We start from the raw sequence: 10,000 nt of genomic DNA, 5'->3' as shown, positions 1-10,000 counted from the left end.
AACAATAATAAGTATCCCTTATTGCTACGTTGTAATCATAAATTAATTTACATGATTATTTATTATTATTCAAATTATGTACAATTTATATTATTAAAATCTAATGTTAAATTTTAAATGTTGAAAGAATCGGCAACTACCCCTAACAGTATTTTTTTTTTATTAAGAGTCATTACATTAAATACATACACAACCCTAAATTTTCACCCTTCTATCACCAACCACCACCAATTTTTTTTTTTTTTGTATGGCAAAACAATGTTTGCCGGGACAGCTAGTAATCTATAAATACAAATTGAGTGTCTGTTTGTAACTTCAAATCAATAGCTTTTCTAGTAATAATTATACATATGTGAATATAGGATGTACAAATTAAATAAAAAACAAAACATTTGTCTGTCTGTCTGTCTGTCTGTTTGTTTGTTTTTGCCAATCTATGGATCCCTTATGCTTATAGATAGCTTTACTAGTACATAAATGGAGGAGGAGGAGGAGGAGGTGGTATAACTTAGGCTAATCTTTTTTTTTTTATTCATTCAATATCTCCGTATCCAGAGCTTCTCCAAGATCTTCTTTCTGTCTATTGCTGCTGTTCTTTCTTTCACTTGCAGTCATCTGTCATCATACACATTGGTGTGTGTCTGGTACTCTGTAAATTTATAAATGAACACCACAGTGAGATACAAAATATGTATTGTACAAAATATTACACATAAACAAAGTTTACCAAATTATATGTAATTTTTATTCTACATATATCAGCAGATAAGAAGATAAGAGTTACTAGTTTTGATGTATACTAACTGTCTAACAGATGTGAAACAGTCAGTTTAACCATGTCTGTATTTAAATAAATTATGATTAATTGATTACATGATATGATTATTTAATTGAAATAACTACAATTTACCCCTCTAATGCAATAATAATAATGCAAAATAATATATTGATTTGTAATTAACCAAAACTTGGTATGTAATTAAAGCTTAAGGCCACTGTCACTTATAATTTAATAATTGTAATATATTTTCTATTATAAGAAGTTGTGTTGTACCAATTACTGGTTGAATATCAATAATCATCATTCAAAAATATTGTGTTCTGCAGATTATGTATGTATATACTCTGTACATATATTAATGAAATACTCATACAGAATGAAATCACAGGACACATCCACAAATAAAACTATAACATTACCCTATATTATTTAATAAACAGACCAGCACAAGAATATACTATATATACCACCAACATATTTATTTACATGAACGGCAAGCACCATGGCCAGTGTGAAAAGCAACTCATCGAGACATACATAACCTAAGCAATAATATTGTTATATTATATTGTTAGTGAAGTGAGTGGATGTGGATTAATAACACTGTAGCTACCTGGCGCGATTGAAACATTCCATTATAGTTAATTTAATATATATGTAGTTAGTTACTGACTTTTCATCACGGTGACAGGAGGGAGATATGTGTGTTGTGTTGGCTGAAGCTGTGTCCTGTGGTTGCAGCATCTGGTACTTGAACTTATTACGATGGTCGCTCTCCGATTGCGGCAGGCGGCAGGCGGCAGGACCTTAAAGAAATTATATCAAATTCCAAGAAGCAAACTCACATCATTTTTTGGCTTTAATAGCACTGAATGAATAAGAGTAGTTCATCAAGAGTTCAAGAACAGCTTGCGTAACAAACAAACAAACAAAACAAGCTTGGGATGCACTGTCTGGCATATCAATGTACACATATATGAGGAAACAGTTATAAAAAAGTGATGCAAAAATCATATAACCCCTATAAGCTTGCATTTTGTGACAAACACCAAACAAATCTTGCACAATTTATGTTATGAAGCAAATAAATTGTATTCTATGCACTCAGAAGGCACTTAGTATTTATATAGCGTTGCATTTTAAAAGAAGACGTGAAACAGTTAAAATAAAATGTCTACCTAGGCGTCACCTACATAGGTGTAGATTTTTCCTTTTCATCTCATCATCAGGATCAGTAGCTGTGATACGAGGAGGACATTTCTTGTTTTCACATCGACATGCATATGTGGACATGTAAGCACAAACGAATACAGTACTTAGTATATATTATTCATTAACAAACAAAAAAAAAACATTCACATGGCGACCGACTCGCGCGCACACTCACTCACTCACTTGACAGTCACAGACCAACGACATTTTTTTTGTTTCTTCTATACTACATACATATGTATACTCTGTCCTCTGTCTGTTGAGTCGGACGACGATTGATGGCTCGGCGTAAAGTTCTTTTGCCAAAGTTAAATACTAAAAACTAAAAGAGGTAAACAATCACATTACACATATGTATGTATTTTATATTGATAATTATATCTAAATCGTAATTTGAAATACATTTTTCGTACCATAAACCATTTATTGATCTGTGTTATTTAGTTTATTGCACAAAACAAAAAAAAAAAAAATGTATCATATCATAGACAATACACTTTATATGAGATTATAAGAAATTTAACATTATTTTAGTGGTACAACTGTAATTATTACATTACAGTTGTACCACTAAAACAATTTTAAATTAAATATAAAAAAAAAAATAAAGAGAAAGAAAACAACTCTTTTTGCAATTATTTTTGAAGTAAATGCACTGATTCATCGATTCGTCTATAATTATCGATTTGCATTACGTGTCCACATTTTCATGAATTATGTAAATACATAAAAAATAATCAATAAGTACCATAAACTATTTATTGATCTGTACTTTGTTGGTTTAGTTTATGGCACAAAAAAATGTATGTATCATATCATAGAGAACGAAAGATGACATAAGAAGACAATTAACACATTCTTGTGGTGGTACAACTGTAATGTAATAAAAATATGGTAAAAACAAAAAAAAAAGAAAGAGAAAGAAAACAACTGTTGGTTGTTCCAATTACTTTTGAAATAAATGCATCGATTTGTTGATAATTATCGATAATTAAGAGCCTATTTATATGTTGCGAATTAAAAAAGTCAACAAGTAAAAAAAAAAAAAAAAAGAAAACAATATTATTCCAACATCGAACACTGCTGTGTGGACAGTGTTGCCATTCTCCATTAAATTAATGTATTTTGTTAAGAACTCTGTTGTCTGTTCATCAATACATTTGATTGATTTATTTTTTTATTGTATTCTATTGTACCGCATTTTTTGAGATGTTTTTTTTTTAGATTACTTAATATTAGATTGAAACGATATCGTATACTGGCAATTTTGCTCGCTGTGTGGACAGTGTTGCCATTCTCTATTAAATGAATGTATTTGGTTAATAACTCTTTAGTTCACATAAGGAAAATATATAATATATTTGAATTTTACGTTCCTTGTCGTCTCTAAAACATTAGAAAATAAAAGATTGTTATATTTTTGAGCTGTTTTTTTTTTTTAATTACTTAATATTAGCAGTGGGCTGATAAAATGGCATAGTAGCCATTTTTAGTTCGAAAAACGGATTTAGATGGCGTCATTGGTATCGAATGGAATTCAACATTGTTTTTGTAATCGTTTAAAACCCAAAACTATGTTTTTAAAAAGGTTTAATCTATTTTTAAAAAGTCATATATAGATGTTAAAATGAAATAATGCGTTTTGAAAAGTAATTTTCATATATTTACTCATTTTGTTGTTGCCCTGTATTTGTTTACAATTTAATCATTGCTAATTGGGGCTTATTGTTTCCAAAATACTTTCATAGATGGCGCTGTTTTCATTTGTATCGCCGTATTTTAAATGTTTATTTTATATTTTCAAATAATAAGTACTTACTATATTATTATGATAAATTAAACATAAAAAAAGTTTAAGTAAATATAAAACAGCTAAACAAGAAAACCATATTATTCCAATAATACTTATTTAGAAAGTGTTACCATATTAAAAATAAATGCATAGATTTATCGATTTTTTCGAATAATCGATAACAAGATACTTATTACAACGCATTATTCGGTGGTGCTTTTAATTACATAGTCTTTGCAAACAGTAAAATTTCATCATTTTGTATTATACTCTTATTTGGAACGAATTGCAATGCATAATTTTTACTCGACGACGGCAAAATAGAGAGATTTTGACAGGTATGCAAGTACTATACAGTATATTATATTTATCTGTGAATTTATTAATTAGATTGATCTGATACAAGTGTACTCTATTTTATCAACCTCCACGCGGTCACCCTGGTAATTATAGCAATTAATGACATTAGTGACATAGTTCTTCTATTAAAAAAAATAAATACCTACTTATTGTAATTTAATGAATGAGAATTGAATGTGGTATAGAGTATATAAGGTCAGCTATACCTTTATGAAACCTCTATAAACAAGTGTTATATGGTATCTACATAAATTACTGACATTGATAGCTAAATATGAGGATCCTCGAATTTTTAAAAATACTCATAAGAAACTTTTGCTTTTGTAGAAGGATATTTTCAACTTTACTAAATTGTACAAGGTTTTGAAACGATAATCATTCATAATACTATGATATACATATTACTGATCCTCGTACCTACTATTCATGATAATTAGTTTTTTAATATCTCCATTCGAGGGTAGGTTATTCATAATTTATATTATTAGATTTCATCACAAATAAAAATATCGATTTAAAATCGTAGGTTGGTCCATATTTTTTTATTATATCGAAATGACAACGAGTACTGGCAACATATGTAAATGAAATGTTAAAAATGTAAAATATAGGAATAAAAGAATAGGATAAACGACTTTAAGTCAAATGCTTAAAACATATTTTCACTAGCATTGGATTTTTTCTCTTTTTTCATCATTTAAGTTACGAGTAGGTACTGAACAATTCAACTGTTGAATTGTTCCTGTTCAGAGTTCATTGAACTTCTTATTTTTTTGTCAAACTCAATAATTTAAATGTGTCTAAGAAATATACTACAAATACATATTTAGTAAACTATCGTGTCTTTGAGGATTATCTTATACCAGGTATAACTATAAGTTGTTAAAAACTTGCATATGTAGCGTGTGTATCTTTCATATTAAAATATAATAAACATATGTACTTGGTGACCGCTTTAATGTGGTATTATTATGTTTTTATTATTGTTATGAATGTAACTTCAAAAAAAAACTAACACTGATTTTATAATTTTTGATTGATTGAGAAAATACTGAAAATTGTTAATCAAAATAAAGTACTAAACAGTAGTATTATTTTTATATTTTATTAGAACTGAATGAATATGATGTATGAATAATATGTTTATTGTGCTAATAAGGTTACAGTTTAGTTACTTTCATGTAAATTCATTCATGTAAGTTCATGAAAATGTAACATGGTATATATGATATTGTTTTCAGATTTTCCTGACATCAACAACTTAATACTGAACAAAGTTTAAACAAATAAGAGATGATATTCTAAATCTCCTAGTCCTTCAGATGAAGATAAATAACATTTTTACTGTGAAGAACAGGAGTTCAAAAGAATAAGAAATATATATGTATATACATATGAACATTTTACTATTAATAATATAATTAAATAAGTAATAGTAAAGCAATGCACTAGTGATGAGAAGAAATTCCAAGTAATTATATTATGTGTAACCGACTGCAAATAAGTTTATGATTTAAACACATGATTATTATTATATTGCTTCATCAACAAATCCAGGAATATTTTGTGTACCAGGAATTAATTATGAAATGATTGGAATATAATATAAAAATAACAAGCAGTGAAAGAAATATTATTGTAAATTATTAACAATTGTTTATTCTGTGATTAATAAATTATTTAAAAGTGTTTTGTTACCTGAAATAAAAATGTTATGATCTTCAAGTGGTGTTGTGTTGTGTTCATGCAATGTTAGTTTCACCTCATTCGATTTAAAATGTCAGGAATTATTTACTACATAATGATTTTGTATTAGATGGTAATCATATATGTATATTTTTTAATGCAATGTGTATAATAATTCCCATTTACATCAAAAAACTTTGTGTAAATCTATATTTCTCTGTCTATAGTCTACTTTGGTCGTGGAATACTAATAAGAAACAAAATCTAGAGACTGTAGTATATCACAGCATCCCAGAACCTTGTATTTAAGTCATATAAGGACTTAGTACCTACCTAATACTTGCTATTTTTTTAATCAATTAATTAATTTGATCTCAATCATCACAATGATGAACAATGATGATAATGTTGAGAATACTGCCAATGATGAATTTTATGGTGGTCATAAATGTAAATACCACCGTCACTATCGTCAACAGTCATTATTGATCTCATCATCATCACCGTTACCCTCCTTCATCCATATTGTCAAAAGTTACTTACTACCTACTATTATTAACTGAAATGGTAAATAAGCTGACGATCCATCCAACCACGTATATTATTAAATACATCATGTCGTGCCCTCTATATCCCGCATACATTATCATGCCGGAGAACATAGATGTTACATATGTATGTCCAAATATCCTGTAATTTCGCAGCTTAATTTCAACTGAATAACAACTTACATAAATACCAAAAAACTAGCAGTAGAGGCGTAGTTTGTAGATATCGAAGGTTCTACAAATAGGTATAACATCAAAATAAGTACCTATGTACATGTCATTAGCACCGATGTAGTATCCCTGAAAGAACCTACATATAACAGATTGATGGTTTTCAGTTTTACAAATTGCCAGTTTACCATAATTAACTACATATTGAAAAATAATTATACACTGAAAATTATATGAGGTACACATATGCACATCAATTGATCATAGCTAAAATCTATCACTATCACATAACAATTTAAATAAAAAAAACCGTATTAAAATCGGGCTATTAGCCCGATAGCCCGATTTTAGTGCAGACGCGTTACGACATATCTTCGTCGGGAGAAAAAAAGTAGGCATATATATATATATATATATATATGTAGATACATAGGTACATTAGCCGTGTCTGTAGACTGTCAGCGAACAATATTATACCTACATTGAATTTTCGATTGTACCCAATCAGGAGTTCGATACAGTTAAAACAGATGTCAAAACAGATGTCATGTAGACCGAATTCTCTGCCATCTATTTTCATGCTTTATTACTAATCACCCACTAGTAATCCGAACTGCTTCAGATATAGCGACATCTAGCGCCTACGGCGGCGAAATAAAATAGCCCGAAGAATAGCCCGAGTTAGGAAGGAACCATTTTCTTGTATGGGATGGGGTATCTGTATGTAATATTATATTATCTGTGATATTAGATTGAAACGTTATCGTATACTGGCAATTTTGCTTGCTGTGCGGACAGTGTTGCCATTCTCTATTTGAATTTTACGTTCCTTGTCATCTCTAAAACACTAGAAAATATGTTAATGAAAATGTATTTATTTGTCCACATATTTCGCCATTGTTTTGGCATGCAAAAATTTAATTAATGAATTTACGTTTAGAAATTGTAAGTATTATACATATGTCAAATATAGATAGATACGTGACATTTATTTTAGTTAGGTGTCAATCAATATTATACAAATATATTTTAGCGAAAAATTCATTTATAGTATAAAAACAATTGTCAATTAGCCAATTTCGGAATTGGTATTTAAAAGAATTTATGGTCAATTTTATTATATATTTTTATGGCCATTAAATAGCAACTTTTTTGATGAAGAGAAGTTTTACAAGCAGGGAAACTTAAAAATAAACAAAGCGTGCTATTGTTGTTGTTTGTTTTATAAGAAAGAAGGCTTTGACTTTTCAATTATATATAATTATACCATATAAACAGGTATGTATGTTAAAATTGTTTTTTAACTAGTGCTTTAAACAATTAATTATAATATGTTTTTATAGTTTTAAAGTTGCATGTTATGTTTAATAATTAATTTTTAAAAATTGATTTTATTATTTGTTATTCAGATACTATTCTTTCTTGTTTTTAGATTTTCCTGACTTCAACGACTTCACCTCGACTGACACCGATGAAAGCTTATATATGTATGTACACACAAATGCCAGATGATTGTTTCAATGTACAACAGACAACATGTAACAGTATATAGATAGACCTATAATATAGATAGATATAGGTAGAGAGATTTGTGTGAAATCTGTGTGTGAAAAAAATAAACAAGCGTTCTACTCTCTACGTTGAAACGGATGAAACGGTGAAGTGTTTTATTATTATTAATTCAATCGAATTGAATTGAATGAATTTAGAATTGAATCTAAATTTGTATTCCAACTGTTCTACTCTATCTATTTATGTCTTCGTTGAATTAAATCAATTTTTAACTTTACTAACCACCGTTGAACCACGGTGTACGTTGAACGGTGGAACGTTGCAACCGTTCAAAGGTGGTACTGCTCATTTTTCTGATTAGGTGGGTCCACATACATACATACATACATACATACATACATACATACATACCTCACGACAGAAAAAAAAAAAAAAAAAAAAAAAAAAAAAAAAAAAAAACATTATTCACTCGTATTTTTCCCGACGGGGTGTAATCAACAACATTATACATCACCACACCCCGTCGGAAAAAATACAAAGTCAAAAAAAAAAAAAATTTTTTTTTTTTTTCAATTTTATATCATGGTCGTGCCAACGCGCGCGTAGCACGCGCGCGTGCCCGCGCGCGCGCGCGCAACGTGCTTATTCGGACCGGCGCTCTCAGTGGGTTTGTCAAAATTTTTCGAACGAGTGCAGTGTACACTCGACTACACCGACGACGCATACGTTACGAACATAGTTCAAGTATCAATGTAATACCGATTGTGTTTTTGTAACGGGGCGTATATATACATACGTGTGTACATTAATAAATACCAAACCACCTCTACTGTACTGTATAGCGGTTGTGGGGTCTCGTGTTTGGTGGTTTGGAATTATATTTTTCGTACATGTGTTTGTGTGTAAACGACAACAATATAACAAGACCAAGACCACGCAGGCCCGTGTATGGCGTCGGGGCGCGCGTACGTACGTATTTCGGTGTATCCGAGAGACTTGCGTCGCGTCGCGTCCCGGCCTCCTAAGCGCCGTACCACTACTATTGGGCTTTCTGTGCCATATCATTTTGTTATGATAGAGCCGGACAATATTCATAAAGTTCCCGTTCACTCCGATTGACGCGACGCGCGCGCACATCGTACGCCGCACGCACATTGCATCATTGCATGTGTGTGTGTGTGTGTGGTGGTCTGTCACGAAATTGGGCGGCGAAGCGAACCGGAGCAGTCGGGGGCGCAGACTGCAGGCCGATCTATCTCTGCTTGTATAGACGACCGCACCGTCTGAGCCTGTAAAGAAACGAAATTATCGCATCGGTGTGACCTAACTGCTACTACTACTACTACTACTATTACCACCACTATATACTACTTCCCACTAAATAGGGTGTAGCGAAACCGTCTGGTTAGGACGTTCGGTATAGGACGCGCGCTTAGATATTATGTAGAATTTAAGTCTAAGAGTTGCCGTCCGTGTCGCCGTCGACGTGTCGGACGATCGTCTTCGGAAAATCTTCACAACGCCGCAATATCCATCGCGATCATATCGACACGCCGCGTTTCCGGCCTAATCGTTCGGAGCGTGGCGAGTTCGTTAGTTGTTCGATAATGAATGAATGAATGAATGTTAGCTCCCTGGTTGATCCTGCCAGTAGTTATATGCTTGTCTCAAAGATTAAGCCATGCATGTCTCAGTGCAAGCCGTATTAAGGCGATACCGCGAATGGCTCAATATATCAGTTTTGGTTCCTTAGATCTTACTCAGTTACTTGGATAACTGTGGTAATTCTAGAGCTAATACATGCAGTCAGAGCTCTGACCAGTGATGGGATGAGTGCTTTTATTAGATCAAAACCAATCGACGGAGGGCCTCGCGTCCGATGTCGTTAATTTTGATGAATCTGGATAACTTTTGCCGATCGCACGGTCCAGTACCGGC

The 10,000-nt window shown here is 31.4% G+C and overlaps 1 non-coding gene across 1 annotated transcript in view; it reads left to right on the top strand.

The window, feature by feature from the left end:
• The first annotated feature begins 9,693 nt into the window (after positions 1-9,693).
• LOC131854259 (small subunit ribosomal RNA) overlaps positions 9,694-10,000 on the top strand; it is a 1,913-nt gene continuing 1,606 nt past the window's right edge. Inside the window, exon 1 of the ribosomal RNA XR_009358031.1 lies at positions 9,694-10,000. This exon is cut by the window's right edge and continues 1,606 nt beyond it. This is a non-coding gene — a ribosomal RNA (small subunit ribosomal RNA).

This window comes from Achroia grisella, unplaced genomic scaffold (genome assembly GCF_030625045.1).
Source record: "Achroia grisella isolate CSIRO2021 unplaced genomic scaffold, CSIRO_AGI_Agris_v1 utg971, whole genome shotgun sequence".
In the NCBI taxonomy this organism is placed as follows: Eukaryota; Metazoa; Arthropoda; class Insecta; order Lepidoptera; family Pyralidae; genus Achroia; species Achroia grisella.
The sequence above is the reverse complement of the archived record's forward strand: the minus strand, read 5'-3'. Positions and strand labels throughout refer to the sequence as shown.